This window comes from Carcharodon carcharias, chromosome 34 (assembly GCF_017639515.1).
Source record: "Carcharodon carcharias isolate sCarCar2 chromosome 34, sCarCar2.pri, whole genome shotgun sequence".
In the NCBI taxonomy this organism is placed as follows: Eukaryota; Metazoa; Chordata; class Chondrichthyes; order Lamniformes; family Lamnidae; genus Carcharodon; species Carcharodon carcharias.
In genome coordinates this window covers 23915486-23935539 of record NC_054500.1, presented here as the reverse complement: position 1 = coordinate 23935539, position 20054 = coordinate 23915486, and the positions used below count along the sequence as shown (strand labels likewise).

General features: G+C 48.0%; 1 protein-coding gene across 1 annotated transcript in view; it reads right to left on the bottom strand.

Annotated features, from left to right (window-relative positions):
• LOC121272576 (zinc finger protein 541-like) overlaps window positions 1-9687 on the bottom strand; it is a 67393-nt gene extending 57706 nt beyond the window's left edge. Inside the window, exon 1 of the mRNA XM_041179225.1 lies at window positions 9619-9687. The gene's annotated coding sequence lies outside the window, so the exon portion shown is untranslated. The remainder of the gene's footprint in view (window positions 1-9618) is intronic.
• Window positions 9688-20054: the final 10367 nt, after the last annotated feature.

The following is a 20054-nucleotide window of genomic DNA, read 5'->3' as shown; positions in this document are numbered from 1 at the left end:
TCTTAAGATCCAAGCACCCAACATGACAGGTCAACGCTTTATTATCTGGGGTCTGCCTGACTTGAGGTGGGTGGCAGTTGACTAGTGCGACATGATGGTTCCTCCTGCAGAAGCCAGCCAGTAGCACCTGTTCTCTATCATTCCCCCGTGTTGTGTTAATGCTCTGCAGCAGTGTCCTTTCCAGGGTGCTAGCCTGGGCAAAATTTATGCAGACCCTTGGCTGCCTAATCATCAGGGTCCTGCTCTTGACCCAGTTGAATCCAAAGGAATACAGCGCACTACGTTTGGCAACAGCTTGGTTGCAGGAGTTGCTGGAAAGATGACATATTTAGACAACAGTCCGCCTTTGAGCGCCACTCCATATTTTTTGTCAAGGTTTACTCCCTTAGCCTTCAATTCTCCTGATGTATCCACGAGGCAGTGGAGATATTCATCCATAAATCCTAAATGACTTGTAGATTTATCATCTAATCTTAATCTAATAAGGAATAAGTAGGTAGGACTATTTTTATTGTAGAAAACCCTGTTTCCCAAGTAGGTTTTTTTAAAAAAAGTTCCCCAATGATTAGAATTTATTAAATTTTGAAAAACCACTGAATCTATCATTTTGATATTATTAATCAGCTGACGTCAGATACAGTGAACATATTCAAAGAAATTAGCAAAATGACAGCTTTGTAAAGTGCAAGACAAACATCAGAGTTCTTTTCTGATATTACTATTAAGATATTTTTACGGTAACTATACAAGAATCTGCCTGCTATCAGCCACAGGGAAGGTCATCTCAAGAATCCTCCTCAATCGTCTTTTCCCTGTGGCTGAAGAGCTCTTCCCAGAGTCGCAATGCGGATTCCGCCCATGAAGGGGCGCAACGGACATGATCTTCTCTGCGTGTCAACTGCAAGAGAAATGTAAGGTACAGCACCAACCATTGTACATGGCCTTCTTTGACCTCATAAAAGCCTCCAACACTGCCAACTGCGAAGGATTATGGAGCATCCTCCTCCTTTTCGGCTGCCCCCAAGTTTGTCACCATCCTCCCCCTGCTCCATGATGACATGCAAGCCATGATCCTGACCAAACGACCCACCAGGGACCCAACCCACATTTGGACCGAGGTCAATCAAGGCTGTGTCATCGCACTGACGCTCTTCTCAATCTACCTTGCCACAATGCTCCATCACCCTCGGCAAGCTCCCCGCTGGAGTGTAGCTAAACTACAAGAGAAGCGGGAACCTGTTCAACCTCCGCCGCCTGCAGGCCGGATCCAAGGTCATCCCATTCTCTGTCATTGAACTACAGTATGCAGACGACCTACCCTCCTATATGGCTCAGAGATGTGGACTGTGTACAGCAGGCACCTCAAAACTCTGGAGAAGTACGACCTCAAAACTCTGAGTCTCCAGATGCACCATGGTGACTTCAACTGCCTACAATTCCTAAATGTCCAGGACACAAGAACCATCCTGGAGTTCTCACATGGAACAGATGGGCATTCCACAAGAGTTGCCCTACCATGTCTCCGCAAGATCCTGCAAATTCACTGGCAGGATAGGCGCACCAACGTCAGTGTTCTCACTCAGGCCAACATCCCCAGCATTGAAGCATTGACCACACTCGATCAGCTCCACTGGGCGGGTCACATCATCCACATGGCTGACACGAGACTCCCGAAACAAGCGCTCTACTCGGAGCTTTGACATGGCAAGCGAGCCCTAAAAGAGCAGAGGGAACGCTTCAAGGACACCCTCAAAGCCTCCTTGAAAAAGTGCAGCATCCCCGCTGCCATCTGGGAATCCCTGGCCCAAGACCGCCCGAAGTGGAGGGAAAGCATCCAGGAAGCAGCTAACAGCTCAAGTCCCATCGCCAAGGACTAGCTGAAGCCAAGTGGTCAACAGCGAAAGGAGTGTGTGGCAACCCGGACACCCCACCAATCCGTTCCCCCTACCACCGTCTGCCCCACCTGTGACAGCGACTCTAGGTCACACATTGGACTCTTCAGTCATCTGAGAACTCATTTTTAGTGTGGAAGCAAGTCATCCTCGACCCTGGGGGATTGCCTAAGAAGGAGATTTTGCTAGACAAGAGTACCTTTACCCTGAATCTTCTACGTGGTCATTTGCAGAGGAACATAAGAGGCGCAACTGGTTCAGTTTATAATTAACTCTTTCTGTAATATTTGGTATTATATGGCATTCATTAGCATATACTGCTCAGGTAAAAGGTGACTGATTGCAAGATCACAAAGTAGCATATTTTACTAATCCTGAGCTGCCAATGTCAGGTTCATGATCTACAAGAGCTAATAATAGCCCAGTAAACACAGGTGTGGCTATAGCCAAACCTTTTAGTCACAAGTTCTAACTTCAGTAGAAAACAGAGTATAATTGCAATCCAAATAAATGTATTTTGTACATGTATATTTCCTCCACAAACATCCACCACGAATTAAGGAGGTAGAGCACTTGCAACAATTAACAAAAAATACACACTCTGCTTTTCCAATTATCAACAAACATACAAAAATGCTTAAATTACATATGCATACACGTTGCAAATGAGTACTGAGATCATATGCCCAATTACATTGTCTACTACTCATTTTTAAATAGAATCATAGAATTGTTATAGCACAGACTGTTCACCTGTCAAATCCCCAATCACAATTGCTTTCCCAGTCTTCTTCCTGTATCTGCATCCCCCAGCCGCCCACCCCACACACAGCCACCACCCCCCCCCACCCCCCACCCCCCCACCCCCGCCACCCCACTGTACAGTTGAGGCAATCGTGGTGCCAAGAACTTGGCTCTTGCTGCATTCGCCCAAGGAACCATCACTCTCACAAGTGTTCAGAACTGAAAACTGGTTGGAGAGCGTGATACACTCAAAGGACTCCTGTCTATTCCTGCTTGACTGATGGTTACCCAATCCTTCTCTGCTTGCACACTCATCAGCTGAGAGATGACAACCTCTAGAAACGCACGATTCTCAAAACTCTCAAGTCTCCAGATGCACCATTGCGACTCCAGCTGCCTACAATTCCTGAATGTCCAGGACATAAGAACCATCCTGGAGTTCTCACATGGAACAGATGGGCATTCCACAACAGTTGCCCTACCATGTCTCTCTTTATTGGATTATTAACTAAACATTTTCAATCAGCTTCTCCCAATTTACTTGAGGTCGCTGGTTGATCACCCCTTTCCATTTCCTCCTGTCAGTCACCATTCTTCTTCCAGTCCCACTGTATTTAAGTCTCTAGTCACTCCATCCTTTTATCTGATCTTGGGCCCTTTTTTTCTCCTTCTTCCTGGCAGTCCCATCTCTACTACTTGCCTCACCACATGTCCTCTCTCTCCACGCAACAGATGACAATACCATTTTTATCTTTTCTCAACTTTCTTCGATACTTCCACAATCTTCACTGACTGCCTGAAGTACTGGTTCCTGATTCTGTCCTTACATGTCACTCCACAAACCCATCCGAACATCCATGTCTCATTAGTACCCTCTTGTCATTCCTTGCTTCTTGATAATGCCCAAGTTTCTGCACTGTATTGACTCATGACTGTCTTCTAAATTGTTCCTTTCAATTTTATCAGTACTTTTCTACTACATTCCAATGCACTTCTGATTACTCTAACCAGAGGTAAACCATTGATTAATTTCCATTCCCATGCTTCCATCTTCTGACACCACTAACCCCAGGTACTTGGAGCTACTCACTTTCTCCAGACCTTCAACCATAATCTTTTACACCTTCACTCTGATTATGCGCCCTGGATTCAAACAGGCAGTCCATATATTGGGTCTTTGGTTCACTGATTTTCTTACCCCTGTTATCCAGTGTTTCTCTCCAGTCATGTTCTCATCATCCCTACCATACAGCTCAATGTCATCTACAAACATCATTCACAATGGTACTTCCTGTCACACTTGCTTAGTTTGAACATCCATGACTATTAGGGAGAGCAAGGGGCTCAATGCCGATCCTTGGTACAATTAAACTTTGACTTCAGAACTCAAATGATGGTCAATGATACATTTCTAAAGTTTAGTTTGTAGTAACTTAAGATTTAAAAACAAAGTAAAGATTTAAAACCTGATCTAATATTCCTAGTTTTTTTAAACCTTAGATCCTCACCTCAATACTTACCCTCTACACTGATCATAGTTCCCTTGGGTTCTGCTGCTCCTTCCTCTCTGCACTGACACTGACATTCTTCCAATTTCTGTCTGTGCTTCTTTGGGCCACAGCCTGCTCTGCCGCTGTGCCTTTTATCTCACTTCTCTCTTGCTCAGCTCCCACTCCTCCTGGTTAATGAGAAATGCAATTAGCCACATCTGGATTCCTAAATAGCCACATGTAGTTAACATATTGAATAAACGTTTCAACTTTTGGTTGGACCAGCATTAGCTCAATGGCAGTGTCGCCACCTCAGAATGTACAGGGTTTGAAGCATCTCTCCAGATATTCCTGGCAAGTGAAGGCTGGTCCTCTGATTCTAAATTCTGACTTGAGATTCGAAAGGATATTCGCATTAGTGGGTATGGGTCATCCCGACCTCATCATCCAGGCTGTGGGAGCCAGTAAAACCTCCCGCCACATAGAACGAAAGAACAAATTCATATAAAGGTCATTATAGTTATGGAAGGAACATTAATGTTGCAGCTTGTCAGACTACAAATACTTCCACTGCTTCACAATATTCACCATGGGAAAGATGTGAAGATACAAAATCAGCCAATCACTTCTGTTATCAGTTCACAAATCATAGAATCTTACGTCACAAGGTCATTCGGCCCATCATGCCTTTGAAAGACTTGCTAGATATCTTATCCCGCATTGTTAGTGTACTCCCTGAGACTCATCTACACAGGGATTGTGGTAAAATTAGTAAATTGAGCTGGCCTTGCATTGCAAAAGAAGTCAGCTGTACTTGCTACTTTTATCTGCAATGCATAGGGTGCCATCATCAGTGTGACAGGACCCATATTTGGTTCGAATTTGACATATTTTGATTTTGGATTAGGTGGATATGGTGAGACAGGTAATTAGGGTTGATCCATTATGGAACATGGTTATACTGATGCACTCTCTCTAGTTTCTAGAAATTCTTATGCTTATTTTTCAGATCAGAGACTTTCACCTATGGAGTGTCTGAACATAGTTTTACTGATTTTAAATCATTTGTGATATAGCTTCTTAAATAACAAGGATCTTCAACAGTTTTCAAAATGGGCAATCTTTTAGATATTATTTATAACTTTTTCCTCTTTCCCCATTTTCTCCTTTAATAGCCCTGAACCACGAATCACCTGCTGAGAAGACATGTGACTTAACTGTTTGTAGCATTTAGAAATGCTGCTTTAACCCAGCTGCCAAGAACGTAAAAGCGACCTTTCAAAGCTTAACAGCCAGAAAAAGAAAATGTTATTTGACAAAGAGCTGCAAGTCTTCAAGCTCTTTGTGCATTGCAGCTCTGGTCCTTGAACAGATGTGCCAAAAGTAGATCTTTGTACCTGTTGGCAGAGATCAAGTCATTTATGGTCAGAAGTGCTGTAGAGAGCATGAGAACCATGCATGCACAGTCCACAAAAATACCACTATGGTTAAAAGTGCTTAAAATTAGAGTATCAGTTAGTCAGTGTAAATTATGGGCACTTCTTAAAACAAAAGTAACAAAACAACATTCTCTCTCTAAATTAATGGTTATAATTATTAGTTTCCAAAAACTGAAACAAAGCTATGAATGTGAACCAAAATTCAATAAATTCTCATCAACAATGGAACACTAGCGTTACCAATAGCAAAATTAGTATATTCAATAATATTCTCACTACCAACAAAAATATGCTTGCATTGCAGAAGGTAGGTTTAGGCACATAATTCAATATGTTTGATATGGTTCCCACTTAGTTTTGGATGAACATTAACAACTCTGCAAAATGAACTTCAGTCAGAACTGATCTGTACTTTTATTTCACATCGGGAAAACGCAGCTCCACACACAAACATGGATACAAACATCAAAATCAGATGAAGTCTTAACGTTCAATGCTCGTCACTTGGCAGAAAGTTCCAAAATTCATCTCAGATTCAAGGTTGTTGCAATAGTAACTGGACATCCTGCACTTCACACTCCATTAAAAGCTCAGCTCCAACAATTAGAACTCCTGCATGACATATCTTGACTGAGTCTTTTCATCTGTCTTTTACCCTCATCTCAATCACATTATTAATTTTAAAAATATTATACCACAGCAGCTTTTACTATCTCCACCACTCCCTAAAAATTATCCAATTAAAAGCATGACATCTCAATGCTTCATCTTCAGCATCATTAAGCCTGAAACCCCAAACCACACTTGTGAAAATAAAATCACCTTGAACTTGATGCTTAAGTTACCAGGTTTCACTCATTATTTTGCTGTTGTTCCTCTCTCCTGGTGGTACTATCTGCTCATCATGTTTTCTGTTGATCCATTTCCGTTCAAAATGCCAATCCTGCTTACGTTTTCCATAATATCAATGGACACGTAAAAAGGTCAAAGACTTGAGCAACAGAAGAGCCCAAATGTAAAGTGCATGTGTGACCACTGAGCAAGAATAAAACTTCTTTGGATATTTTCATTCTTCCTTGGAAAGAAAGTCCTGGCATCCCCTCATGATTTCCAGTGATCAGGCTAGAAAGTGCAGCTGTGTGGATAAAAGATGTGGGCAGTATTAAGATGTTAGGAACCAAGCATTAACAGTGGCATCTCAGGCAAGGTATCCCAGACTGTCAGCCATAGAATTATCCCTCGTCAAGAATCATCTCCATTAGGGAGACAAGGAAAGAAAACTGAGAAGGAAATGGAGAGGAAGGAATGTAGACAAAGAGAAGGGCATTGGGAGTGGGGGAAGAGAGGGAAATCGGGAGCGAGAAAGAGGGAGAAGGATAATATAAAAGAGAGCAAAGGATAAGTAATGCAAGCAAGAAATGAAAAATAAACCAAGGCCAGCAGCAACTGTCAGGTCACTGTTAATCACAAGAATGCAAGTCCAAATCAAATTGTGGCAGTTTGAGAATAAATTCAGCTTTTTAAAATAAAATCAGAAAATAAAAGCGACCACAAAGCTTCAGCTTGTTGTAAAAATCTAACTGGTTCACTGATGTCCTGTGTATAGGGAAGGAAAGCGACCATCTGGCCCATTCATCGTCCCAAGTCTCACACCAATGTGGTTAACGCTTAACTGCCCTCTAAAGTGACTTAAGTTTCTCAGGTTGTATCAAATCACCGTAAATGGAGTGTATTTCTGAGGATGGACAATTAATGTTGGCGCCAACATGCCGAGAATTAACAAAAATAACTAAACATTTAAATTGGACGAAACAAGTATAATTTAAATAACAAAAGGGCCAAGTGAAAATAAAATGAGATAGCTAATTATTACAACTAAATTCCAAATGGACTGAACAAATAAAAAGAAACGGCAAAAGTTATGTATTGACAAATAATTTTTTGTCATCTGTTTGAATCAATTAACATCCCATTTATTAAACTTACAACAAAATTAACAAGCTACCACGCTTTAAAATCTATCAATTCAATACTTATTTCATAAAATGTAAAGCGTTTTTCAATTATAAAACTGGAACTTTAAAAAAAGGCATTTACTTAATAAATAATATTCTTAAAGATTTTTTAAATTGTTAAATGAACCATAACACTATCCTTTCTATGCTCCTTTTGCTCTCCATTTATCCACTCTCCCTCATCTGTCCTTGCTTCTTCCCCTCCTCCCTCAATCTTTCTTCCACCTCCATACATCACCTTCAATATCCTTCCAATTATTCTTCCCCCTCCCCAAACCTCTCCCTTCGTCCTTCTCATTCCCTATCCATTACCCTCCATCTCCTACCCACATCCTTCTTGCCCCTCCCTATTCTATCCCCTCACCACTCACCTCCCTCTCTTCTCCCTACCCATCCCTCTCTCCCATTTCTCCCTCTCCATCCCCCAATCTCCTCTCCATCCTCCACTTCCCTTCCATCCCTCTCGTTCCTCCATTCCTCTCTTCTTCCTCCCTCCAACCACCTTCCATTTTACTTCTCTATCCCTCCCTCCCCATTCACCACTCCTCCCTCCATTCTGCTCTTCAACCTCCATCCCCATCTTCCTATTCATCCTACCACAATCCAAGATGTCCCCGAGTAGTGGAACCCCCTCACCTGCTGAACAAAACAGACATTGTCTGTCAGTGAGTGAGTGGAAAAACACAGCCTCATCCCCCTGCCCCCACCAATCAGAGCTAATTAAAGCAAAAAACAATAAATAGGCACTCCTTCCAAATTGGGCTATTGATCCCAATGTGTGGTGGAGGTGGCTGGGCCTCAGCGTGGTCCCGTGTCTCCCTCGGTCCTCTGTGCATGTGTCTCCCCTCCCACCCGCGCTGAATGCGGCTCTATCTCCCCTCTGGGCCCCAGCCTCACTCTGTCTCTCTCCAGCTCCCCACCCCCCCTCGTCTCTCTCCCCCTCCCCGAGGTCTCTCTCTTCCTCCTCCCACCCCCGGGGCTCTCCCCCCCCCCCCCCACTTCCTTCCCCGGGGTCTCTCTCCCACCTCTCCCCCACCCTGGTGTCTCTCTCCCCCCCTCTCCACCCGCCCCCACCACCCAGGGATCTCTCTCCCCCCCTCTCTCCCACCCCCTCCCCGGAGTCTCTCTCCCACCTCTCCCCCACCCTGGTGTCTCTCTCCCCCCCTCTCCACCCGCCCCCACCACCACCCCGGTGTCTCTCTCCCCCCCTCTCCACCCCCCCCACCACCCAGGGATCTCTCTCCCCCCCTCTCTCCCACCCCCTCCCCGGAGTCTCTCTCCCCCACCCCCTCCCCGGGGTCTCTCTCTCCCCCACCCCCTCCCCGGGGTCTCTCTCTCCCCCACCCCCTCCCCGGGGTCTCTCTCTCCCCCACCCCCTCCCCGGGGTCTCTCTCTCCCCCACCCCCTCCCCGGGGTCTCTCTCTCCCCCACCCCCTCCCCGGGGTCTCTCTCTCCCCCACCCCCTCCCCGGGGTCTCTCTCCCCCACCCCCTCCCCGGGGTCTCTCTCCCCCACCCCCTCCCCGGGGTCTCTCTCCCCCACCCCCTCCCCGGGGTCTCTCTCTCCCCCACCCCCTCCCCGGGGTCTCTCTCCCCCCCACCCCCTCCCCGGGGTCTCTCTGCCCCCCTCTCCCCCACCCCCTCCCCGGGGTCTCTCCCCCACCCCCTCCCCGGGGTCTCTCTACCCCCCCCCCCTCCTCCACCCCCTCCCCGGGGTCTCTCTCCCCCACCCCCACCCCGGTGTCTCTCTCCCCCACCCCCTCCCCGGGGTCTCTCTACCCCCCCCCCCTCCCCCACCCCCACCCCGGTGTCTCTCTCCCCCCCTCTCCCCCACCCCCTCCCCGGGGTCTCTCTGCCCCCCTCTCCCCCACCCCCTCCCCGGGGTCTCTCTCTGCCCCACCCCCTCCCCGGGGTCTCTTATTTTCATTCGACGCCTCCGGGCCGCCTCACTCCCAGACCCCAGACCCCGAACCCCGAACCCCGAACCTCAAAGCCCCGGCCCTCCCGCCTCAAACCCTCCCCATCGCTTCACAATCGCACCTGCATCGAATTTGCGAGACGCCCAAGTCAGTAAATGGCGGAAGGTTATCGCCCCGCCCCCTTCCCCCCCCCCCCCGCGGGGCCAGTCACGCGGTGAAGGGCCACTCCATTATTTAGAAAGAGTGGGGGGGGGATCTGGTTTCACACTCTTTAGACAAATTGGCACAGGGCGTTACGGGGCTAACTCGTTTTAAGGTGCTGATGTAGGGGTTAATGGTTTCTGAGGGTTGAAGTTTTAGTTTAGATGAATGCTGGAACGTACGGAGAGATTCAGAAGGATTGTTGCCTTGAACCCCACCCACCCCCCCCCCCCCCCCTTCCACCGAGCGGTTAATGGACTGAGCCAGGCTCGCCCGCTTAGACACGCGCCGCCCTGAACCACGTGCCCCTGGGACTGGAGCACGTGATGTAGGGAATGGGGACCATGTGGTGGGAGGGAATGGGAACCATAGAATGGGAATGATGTGGGAAGGAATGGGAAATCTGGTCGGAGGGAATGGGAACTGTGGAATTTAATGGGAACGACGTAGTGAGAGGAAATGGGAACCATGGGGTCGGAGGGAATGGGAATTATGGTGGGAGGGAATGGGGTCCATGTGTGTGGTGGGCGGGAATGGGAATTGTGGAATTTAATGGGAATGACGTAGTGAGAGGAAATGGGAACCATGGGGTCGGAGGGAATGGGGTCCATGTGTGTGGTGGGCGGGAATGGGGACTGCAGCATTTAATGGGAATGATGTAGTGAGAGGAAATGGGAACCATAGGGTCGGAGGGAATGGGAATTATGGTGGGAGGGAATGGGGTCCATGTGTGTGGTGGGCGGGAATGGGAATCGTGGAATTTAATGGGAATGATGTAGTGAGCGGAAATGGGAACCATGGGGTCGGAGAGAATGGGAATTATGGTGGGAGGGAATGGGAACCATGTGTGTTGCGGGCGGGAATGGGGACTGCAGCATTTAATGGGAATGATGTAGTGAGAGGAAATGGGAACCATAGGGTCGGAGGGAATGGGAATTATGGTGGGAGGGAATGGGAACTGTGTGTTGCGGGCGGGAATGGGGACTGCAGCATTTAATGGGAATGATGTAGTGAGAGGAAATGGGAACCATGGGGTCGGAGGGAATGGGGTCCATGTGTGTGGTGGGCGGGAATGGGAACTGTGGAATTTAATGGGAATGATGTAGTGAGAGGAAATGGGATCCATGGGGTCGGAGGGAATGGGAATTATGGTGGGAGGGAATGGGAACCATGTGTGTGGTGGGTGGGAATGGGGACTGCAGCATTTAATGGGAATGATGTAGTGAGAGGAAATGGGAACCATGGGGTCAGAGGGAATGGGAATTATGGTGGGAGGGAATGGGAACCATGTGTGTGGTGGGCGGGAATGGGAATTGTGGAATTTAATGGGAATGATGTAGTGAGCGGAAATGGGAACCATGGGGTCAGAGGGAATGGGGTCCATGTGTGTGGTGGGCGGGAATGGGAATTGTGGAATTTAATGGGAATGAAGTAGTGAGCGGAAATGGGAACCATGGAGTTGGAGGGAATGGGATCCATGTGTATGGTGGGCGGGAATGGGAATTGTGGAATTTAATGGGAATGATGTAGTGAGCGGAAATGGGAACCATGGGGTCGGAGGGAATGGGAATTATGGTGGGAGGTAATGGGAACTGTGTGTGGCAGGCGGGAATGGGGACTGCAGCATTTAATGGGAATGATGTAGTGAGAGGAAATGGGAACCATGGGGTCGGAGGGAATGGGAATTATGGTGGGAGGGAATGGGAACCATGTGTGTGGTGGGCGGGAATGGGAACTGTGGAATTTAATGGGAATGACGTAGTGAGAGGAAATGGGAACCATGGGGTCGGAGGGAATGGGGTCCATGTGTGTGGTGGGCGTGAATGGGAATTCTGGAATTTAATGGGAATGATGTAGTGAGCGGAAATGGGAACCATGGAGTTGGAGGGAATGGGAATTATGGTGGGAGGGAATGGGAACTGTGTGTTGCGGGCGGGAATGGCGACTGCAGCATTTAATGGGAATGATGTAGTGAGAGGAAATGGGAACCATAGGGTCGGAGGGAATGGGAATTATGGTGGGAGGGAATGGGAACCATGTGTGTGGTGGGCGGGAATGGGAATTGTGGAATTTAATGGGAATGATGTAGTGAGCGGAAATGGGAACCATGGGGTCGGAGGGAATGGGAATTATGGTGGGAGGGAATGGGAACTGTGTGTTGTGGGCGGGAATGGGGACTGCAGCATTTAATGGGAATGATGTAGTGAGAGGAAATGGGATCCATGGGGTCGGAGGGAATGGGAACTGTGTGTTGCGGGCGGGAATGGGGACTGCAGCATTTAATGGGAATGATGTAGTGAGAGGAAATGGGAACCATAGGGTCGGAGGGAATGGGAATTATGGTGGGAAGGAATGGGAACCATATGTGTGGTGGGCGGGAATGGGAATTGTGGAATTTAATGGGAATGATGTAGTGAGCGGAAATGGGATCCATGGGGTCGGAGGGAATGGGAACTGTGTGTTGCGGGCGGGAATGGGGACTGCAGCATTTAATGGGAATGATGTAGTGAGAGGAAATGGGAACCATAGGGTCGGAGGGAATGGGAATTATGGTGGGAGGGAATGGGAACCGTGTGTGGTGGGTGGGAATGGGAACGACGTAGTGAGAGGAAATGGGAACCATAGGGTCAGAGGGAATGGGGTCCATGTGTGTGGTGGGCAGGAATGGGAACTGTGGAATTTTATGGGAATGATGTAGTGAGCGGAAATGGGAACCATGGGGTCGGAGGGAATGGGATCCATGTGTGTGGTGGGCGGGAATGGGAATTGTGGAATTTAATGGGAATGATGTAGTGAGAGGAAATGGGAACCATGGGGTCAGAGGGAATGGGAATTATGGTGGGAGGGAATGGGAACTGTGTGTGGTGGGCGGGAATGTGGACTGCAGCATTTAATGGGAATGATGTAGTGAGAGGAAATGGGAACCATGGGGTCGGAGGGCATGGGAATTATGGTGGGAGGGAATGGGAACCGTGTGTGGTGGGCGGGAATGGGAACGACGTAGTGAGAGGAAATGGGAACCATAGGGTCGGAGGGAATGGGGTCCATGTGTGTGGTGGGCAGGAATGGGAACTGTGGAATTTAATAGGAATGATGTAGTGAGTGGAAATGGGAACCATGGGGTCGGAGGGAATGGGATCCATGTGTGTGGTGGGCGGGAATGGGAATTGTGGAATTTAATGGGAATGATGTAGTGAGCGGAAATGGGAACAATGGGGTTGGAGGGAATGGGAATTATGGTGGGAGGGAATGGGAACTGTGTGTGGTGGGCAGGAATGGGGACTGCAGCATTTAATGGGAATGATGTAGTGAGAGGAAATGGGAACCATGGGGTCGGAGGGAATGGGAATTATGGTGGGAGGGAATGGGAACCATGTGTGTGGTGGGCAGGAATGGGAACTGTGGAATTTAATGGGAATGACGTAGTGAGAGGAAATGGGAACCATAGGGTCGGAGGGAATGGGGTCCATGTGTGTGGTGGGCAGGAATGGGAACTGTGGAATTTAATGGGAATGATGTAGTGAGCGGAAATGGGAACCATGGAGTTGGAGGGAATGGGAATTATGGTGGGAGGGAATGGGAACTGTGTGTTGCGGGCGGGAATGGCGACTGCAGCATTTAATGGGAATGATGTAGTGAGAGGAAATGAGAACCATAGGGTCGGAGGGAATGGGAATTATGGTGGGAGGGAATGGGAACCATGTGTGTGGTGGGTGGGAATGGGAATTGTGGAATTTAATGGGAATGATGTAGTGAGCGGAAATGGGAACCATGGGGTCGGAGGGAATGGGAATTATGGTGGGAGGGAATGGGAACTGTGTGTTGTGGGCGGGAATGGGGACTACAGCATTTAATGGGAATGATGTAGTGAGAGGAAATGGGATCCATGGGGTCGGAGGGAATGGGAACTGTGTGTTGCGGGCGGGAATGGGGACTGCAGCATTTAATGGGAATGATGTAGTGAGAGGAAATGGGAACCATAGGGTCGGAGGGAATGGGAATTATGGTGGGAAGGAATGGGAACCATATGTGTGGTGGGCGGGAATGGGAATTGTGGAATTTAATGGGAATGATGTAGTGAGCGGAAATGGGATCCATGGGGACGGAGGGAATGGGAACTGTGTGTTGCGGGCGGGAATGGGGACTGCAGCATTTAATGGGAATGATGTAGTGAGAGGAAATGGGAACCATAGGGTCGGAGGGAATGGGAATTATGGTGGGAGGGAATGGGAACCGTGTGTGGTGGGCGGGAATGGGAACGACGTAGTGAGAGGAATTGGGAACCATAGGGTCAGAGGGAATGGGGTCCATGTGTGTGGTGGGCAGGAATGGGAACTGTGGAATTTAATGGGAATGATGTAGTGAGCGGAAATGGGAACCATGGGGTCGGAGGGAATGGGATCCATGTGTGTGGTGGGCGGGAATGGGAATTGAGGAATTTAATGGGAATGATGTAGTGAGAGGAAATGGGAACCATGGGGTCGGAGGGAATGGGAATTATGGTGGGAGGGAATGGGAACTGTGTGTGGTGGGCGGGAATGTGGACTGCAGCATTTAATGGGAATGATGTAGTGAGAGGAAATGGAACCATGGGGTCAGAGGGCATGGGAATTATGGTGGGAGGGAATGGGAACCGTGTGTGGTGGGCGGGAATGGGAACGACGTAGTGAGAGGAAATGGGAACCATAGGGTCGGAGGGAATGGGGTCCATGTGTGTGGTGGGCAGGAATGGGAACTGTGGAATTTAATAGGAATGATGTAGTGAGTGGAAATGGGAACCATGGGGTCGGAGGGAATGGGATCCATGTGTGTGGTGGGCGGGAATGGGAATTGTGGAATTTAATGGGAATGATGTAGTGAGCGGAAATTGGAACAATGGGGTTGGATGGAATGGGAATTATGGTGGGAGGGAATGGGAACTGTGTGTGGTGGGCAGGAATGGGGACCGCAGCATTTAATGGGAATGATGTAGTGAGAGGAAATGGGAACCATGGGGTCGGAGGGAATGGGAATTATGGTGGGAGGGAATGGGAACCATGTGTGTGGTGGGCAGGAATGGGAACTGTGGAATTTAATGGGAATGACGTAGTGAGAGGAAATGGGAACCATAGGGTCGGAGGGAATGGGGTCCATGTGTGTGGTGGGCAGGAATGGGAACTGTGGAATTTAATGGGAATGATGTAGTGAGCGGAAATGGGAACCATGGAGTTGGAGGGAATGGGATCCATGTGTGTGGTGGGCGGGAATGGGAATTGTGGAATTTAATGGGAATGATGTAGTGAGCGGAAATGGGAACCATGGGGTCGGAGGGAATGGGAATTATGGTGGAGGGAATGGGAACTGTGTGTTACGGGCGGGAATGGGGACTGCAGCATTTAATGGGAATGATGTAGTGAGAGGAAATGGGAACCATGGGGTCGGAGGGAATGGGAATTATGGTGGGAGGGAATGGGAACCATGTGTGTGGTGGGCAGGAATGGGAACTGTGGAATATAATGGGAATGATGTAGTGAGAGGAAATGGGAACCATGGGGTCAGAGGGAAAAGGAACCATGTGTGTGGTGGGCAGGAATGGGAACTGTGGAATATAATGGGAATGATGTAGTGAGAGGAATTGGGAACCATGGGGTCAGAGGGAAAAGGAACCATGTGGTGGGCAGGAATGGGAACTGTGGAATTTAATGGGATTGATGTAGTGAGCGGAAATGGGAACCATGGAGTTGGAGGGAATGGGATCCATGTGTGTGGTGGGCAGGAATGGGAATTGTGGAATTTAATGGGAATGACGTAGTGAGAGGAAATGGGAACCATAGGGTCGGTGGGAATGGGATCCATGTGTGTGGTGGGCGGGAATGGGAATTGTGGAATTTAATGGGAATGATGTAGTGAGTGGAAATGGGAACCATGGGGTCGGAGGGAATGGGGTCTATGTGTGTGGTGGGCAGGAATGGGAACTGTGGAATTTAATGGGAATGATGTAGTGAGCGGAAATGGGAACCATGGGGTCGGAGGGAATGGGAATTATGGTGGGAGGGAATGGGAACTGTGTGTGGTGGGCGGGAATGGGGACTGCAGCATTTAATGGGAATGATGTAGTGAGAGGAAATGGGAACCATGGGGTCGGAGGGAATGGGAACCATGTGTGTGGTGGGCAGGAATGGGAACTGTGGAATTTAATGGGAATGATGTAGTGAGAGGAAATGGGAACCATGGGTTCAGAGGGAATGGGAATTATGGTGGGAGGGAATGGGAACCATGTGTGTGGCGGGCAGGAATGGGAACTGTGGAATTTAATGGGAATGATGTTTTGAGAGGAAATGGGAACCATGGGGTCAGAGGGAATGGGAATTATGGTGGGAGGGAATGGGAACCATGTGTGTGGCGGGCAGAAATGGGAACTGTGGAATTTAATGGGAATGATGTAGTGAGCGGAAATGGGAACCATGGGGTCGGAGGGAATGGGATCCATGTGTGTGGTGGGCGGGAATGGGAATTGTGGAATTTAATGGGAATGATGTAGTGAGAGGAAATGGTAACCATGGGGTTGGAGGGAATGGGAATTATGGTGGGAGGGAATGGGAACTGTGTGTGGTGGGCGGGAATGTGGACTGCAGCATTTAATGGGAATGATGTAGTGAGAGGAAATGGAACCATGGGGTCAGAGGGCATGGGAATTATGGTGGGAGGGAATGGGAACCGTGTGTGGTGGGCGGGAATGGGAACGACGTAGTGAGAGGAAATGGGAACCATAGGGTCGGAGGGAATGGGGTCCATGTGTGTGGTGGGCAGGAATGGGAACTGTGGAATTTAATAGGAATGATGTAGTGAGTGGAAATGGGAACCATGGGGTCGGAGGGAATGGGATCCATGTGTGTGGTGGGCGGGAATGGGAATTGTGGAATTTAATGGGAATGATGTAGTGAGCGGAAATTGGAACAATGGGGTTGGATGGAATGGGAATTATGGTGGGAGGGAATGGGAACTGTGTGTGGTGGGCAGGAATGGGGACTGCAGCATTTAATGGGAATGATGTAGTGAGAGGAAATGGGAACCATGGGGTCGGAGGGAATGGGAATTATGGTGGGAGGGAATGGGAACCATGTGTGTGGTGGGCAGGAATGGGAACTGTGGAATTTAATGGGAATGACGTAGTGAGAGGAAATGGGAACCATAGGGTCGGAGGGAATGGGGTCCATGTGTGTGGTGGGCAGGAATGGGAACTGTGGAATTTAATGGGAATGATGTAGTGAGCGGAAATGGGAACCATGGAGTTGGAGGGAATGGGATCCATGTGTGTGGTGGGCGGGAATGGGAATTGTGGAATTTAATGGGAATGATGTAGTGAGCGGAAATGGGAACCATGGGGTCGGAGGGAATGGGAATTATGGTGGAGGGAATGGGAACTGTGTGTTACGGGCGGGAATGGGGACTGCAGCATTTAATGGGAATGATGTAGTGAGAGGAAATGGGAACCATGGGGTCAGAGGGAATGGGAATTATGGTGGGAGGGAATGGGAACCATGTGTGTGGTGGGCAGGAATGGGAACTGTGGAATATAATGGGAATGATGTAGTGAGAGGAAATGGGAACCATGGGGTCAGAGGGAAAAGGAACCATGTGTGTGGTGGGCAGGAATGGGAACTGTGGAATATAATGGGAATGATGTAGTGAGAGGAAATGGGAACCATGGGGTCAGAGGGAAAAGGAACCATGTGGTGGGCAGGAATGGGAACTGTGGAATTTAATGGGATTGATGTAGTGAGCGGAAATGGGAACCATGGAGTTGGAGGGAATGGGATCCATGTGTGTGGTGGGCGGGAATGGGAATTGTGGAATTTAATGGGAATGACGTAGTGAGAGGAAATGGGAACCATAGGGTCGGAGGGAATGGGATCCATGTGTGTGGTGGGCGGGAATGGGAATTGTGGAATTTAATGGGAATGATGTAGTGAGTGGAAATGGGAACCATGGGGTCGGAGGGAATGGGGTCTATGTGTGTGGTGGGCAGGAATGGGAACTGTGGAATTTAATGGGAATGATGTAGTGAGCGGAAATGGGAACCATGGGGTCGGAGGGAATGGGAATTATGGTGGGAGGGAATGGGAACTGTGTGTGGTGGGCGGGAATGGGGACTGCAGCATTTAATGGGAATGATGTAGTGAGAGGAAATGGGAACCATGGGGTCGGAGGGAATGGGAACCATGTGTGTGGTGGGCAGGAATGGGAACTGTGGAATTTAATGGGAATGATGTAGTGAGAGGAAATGGGAACCATGGGTTCAGAGGGAATGGGAATTATGGTGGGAGGGAATGGGAACCATGTGTGTGGCGGGCAGGAATGGGAACTGTGGAATTTAATGGGAATGATGTTTTGAGAGGAAATGGGAACCATGGGGTCAGAGGGAATGGGAATTATGGTGGGAGGGAATGGGAACCATGTGTGTGGCGGGCAGAAATGGGAACTGTGGAATTTAATGGGAATGATGTAGTGAGAGAGAATGGGAATTCTCCTGGCAGGGAATGGGAACAAAGGTGGCTCGGAATAGGTATTGAGAGAGGGGATGGGCATTCTCTGAGGGGATGGGAACCATGTGGGTGGGAATTGGAACCATGTGTGGGAGGCACTGGAAGTTGTGTCATGGCATTAGGAACCGGGTACCTGAAGGCGCAGTGAGCCATGGACCTGTTTGGAATGAAGTAAGTATAATTTCTGACATTAGTACAGCGGCCCTCAGTCTTAAAACACAATTGGTTCCTGAAAACCGTGTCTTAAGTCGAAACGTCGTAACTGGGAACTGATTTTCCCATAAGAACAATGTTATAAATGGGGGATTGGTTCCTGAACTAAGACCTGATACCCTATTTTCACCAAAATAACTCAGAATTTTGCACTCAATTATAGATAAGTAATATAGCAACATTAATCTATTTATGTTGTAAGTAACAACCATATTGACATAAAGTAAACTACATAAGCTAAAAATACATATAGAAATATGCAGTACTGTACTAATGGCATCAGACCAACAATGAGCGTCTTGAGTCAAGGAGATGGGCGGTGGAGAACTTCGATATGCGTGTATGACCATTTGAACTTTTTGTTGGTGTGGTACTGTAAAGTCGAAACCGACATAGGAAAGTCCAAATAGGGTGTCAATATATAAAAATCGTAAGTGCCCTTCGCCGTAACTCGAATGTTGTAAAGTCGAGGGCTGCCTGTATGCCAGTTTACCATACAGAATATTCGGAGACTTTGTCACAACCTGCTGTATCCTAGCTTCACAGAATGGTGACAGCATGGAAAGGGGCTAATCGGGCCATCTGGTCAGTGTTGGCTGTCTCCTGTGAGTGGTTGTGTTACTAAACTGAATCCAATGGAATCTGATTACAAACTCCGTACCTTGCGAGTTTCTAGACTGCAAAGCTTGCAACCCTTAGGTGATTCTATGTCGTGTAGTATGATATTAGAGCTACTGTGAATTGTGGCCTCTTGTCCATTGCCAATTTTATTGACTCCAACAATGTGACTATGCCTTCAGCATAGCCTTGGCCCTAAGCTCTGATTTCCCTCCCTAAACTTCTCTGCCTCTGCACCTCTCTCTCCTCCTTTAAGACGTCCCTTTAAATCTACTTGTTTAACCAAGATTTCAGTCACCTGTCTTAACTCCTTATGTTGCTTGATGTCAGATTTTGTTTGATAATGATCCTGTGAAGTACCTTGGGATGCTTTATTAAATGTGAAATATAAATGCAGGTTGTTGTTGACAAAGCTGGTATAGTAAAATCCTGATGAGTTGAATCCCAGGATATCCACCCACAAATTTGTGTTAAGAGGAGCTTCATGATAGCCGAGGAGACCCCATTCCCACATGAATGTGTCTGTATGTAACCCGGTATGCGTACAAACGTGGTTTATGTCAAAAAAACAAATTCACATGCCAAATGAAAACACAGTAAAGCAGTAAATGTGTGAAAAAATTCTAAATTCAATTTGTTCACACCTTACATTTAACTTATTAAGTTTATTAGAATTCTTTGAGGTGGTAACAAGCTGGATAGATAAAGGGGAACCAATAGCTGTATTTGGATTTCCAAAAGGTGGTCGATAAGGTACCACACACAAGGCTACTTTAATAAGATAAGAGTCCGTGGTGTTGGATGTAGTATTTAAGCATGGATAGAGGATTGGCTAACTAATAGAAGACAGAGAGTTGGGATAAGGGGGGCATTTTCAGAATGGGAACCTGTAACTAGTAGAGTGCCACAGGGATCAGTGCTGGGGCCACAATTATTTACAATATATATTAATGACTTGAGTGAGGGGAGTGAATGTACTATCGCCAAGTTTGCGGATGAC